Source organism: Microtus ochrogaster, unplaced genomic scaffold, assembly GCF_000317375.1.
Source record: "Microtus ochrogaster isolate Prairie Vole_2 unplaced genomic scaffold, MicOch1.0 UNK87, whole genome shotgun sequence".
Taxonomy (NCBI): domain Eukaryota; kingdom Metazoa; phylum Chordata; class Mammalia; order Rodentia; family Cricetidae; genus Microtus; species Microtus ochrogaster.
The window spans coordinates 805412-807151 of record NW_004949185.1 but is presented as its reverse complement, the minus strand read 5'-3'; positions in this window follow the sequence as shown (position 1 = coordinate 807151).

Genomic DNA, 1740 nt, shown 5'->3' with positions numbered 1-1740 from the left:
CCCTCATCTTTTCTAGTTTCTCCTTTCTTTTCTTCCCACCGCTCCCCATGTCTCCACACAGTTCTCTTTCACATCCCACATTCTCTCCGACTTCCTTTCTTCCCCAGTCGCCAGCGCTCACCCCCTCCCCAAAAAATCCTGTGGTGATCTGAGAAGAATGTCCCTCATAGGTTCCTGTATTTGAGCACCTGGTTCCCCTGTTGCTGGTGCAGTTTGGGAAGATTTAGGAGACGTGACCTTGCTGGAATGAGGTGTCCCTGGGGGTGGACTTGTGACCTCCCCTCCTTTGCTCCGTCTGCTTCGTGTTTTCAGTTGAGCCCTCAGCTTCCTCCTCTGGCGGCCATGCCTTCCTCTTCAGGAAGCTGTGGTGACCTACTTAAGATCAAGCCAGCAGACACTCCAGCATGGAGGGAGAAGCTCCTGAGGTCTCACCCCATCTTAGGAGCTATTGACTGCTGCTGGTGAAGGGAGACATTTTTCTCTGGGGGTGTGGCCAAGGGTAGGTCATCCATATTCCTGCAGACGGCCCTCTTAAGCTTCAGTGAGACACCGGAAAAATAGAGAAGATGGGAGTGGAGAGATGGCTCAGAGGATAAGACCACTACCTGATCTTCCAGAGGTCCTGAGTTCAATTCCCAGCAACCACATGGTGGCTCACAGCCATCTGTAATGAGATCTGGTGCCCTCTTCTGGCCCACAGGGATACATGCAGACATAATATTGTATATATAACAAATTTTTAAAAAAGAAGAGGAAGTGGGGGTGTGTGAGGGGGATGTGTGGGGGTGTGAAGGGAATTGTTGGGGTGTGATGGGATGTGTCAGGGTGTGAAGGGGATTGTTCAAGTATGAGGGATGGGTGAGGGGAAGAGGAGTCGGAAGTGGATATAATCAAGAGACATGTAATAGTGATAGTTATGTAATGACATAATGATAGTTATGTAATACATGTACATAACTATCAAAGGATAAATAAAAGCATTTTTTTAAAAAAGTGCTGGGCAGATTTCCTGAAATCCCCATTTTATTGTTTTCTTCCCATGCATGTTGGGGACCCTGGATATATTTGCTGGGACATTGGGAGAGCTTTCTGACTGGATTCTGCCCTTCATGTTCTACTTGTTCAGGTAATCAACCCCCCCCCCCCACACACACCCAGTCCCTTACACCCTACACTGTCCTGCTGGCTGGCTTCCTGTTAGGACAGGCTGAACTCCTGACTCCAGTGTGTGGCACTCCTAGCCCTGGGTTAACCCCAGGGCTTTCCGTGTGTGATGCTATCTAGTTCCATGAGTCTTCCGACCCCTTGTTAGCCGTGCCCTGACTTGCAACCGCAGCCTGCCTTGTACTTTCGTCTCTGCCCCATAACTCTTCAGACCCTACCTGTCTGCCACTGTGTGCGCAGCCCCACCTCTCCTGGGCAAAGTTCCCTGTGTCCCTCCGGGGAAGGACAGTGGAAAAGCCTTGATCACAGCCTACTAGTCTTCTGTCTATAAACCTGTCCCCCCGCAGTACCCTCAGGTCATCCTTGCCCCCTGGCCAGCCTACCCCATCTCCCCCTCCCAGGGACCTTCTTAGGTGCCAAGCAAGCTCTTTGTACAGAGCAAGAGGAAGCAGATGGAGGTTTTTTTTGTTTTGTTTGTTTGTTTGTTTTTGTTTTTTGAGACAGGGTTTCTCTGTGGCTTTGGAGCCTGTCCTGGAACTAGCTCTGTAGACCAGGCTGGTCTCGAACTCACAGAGA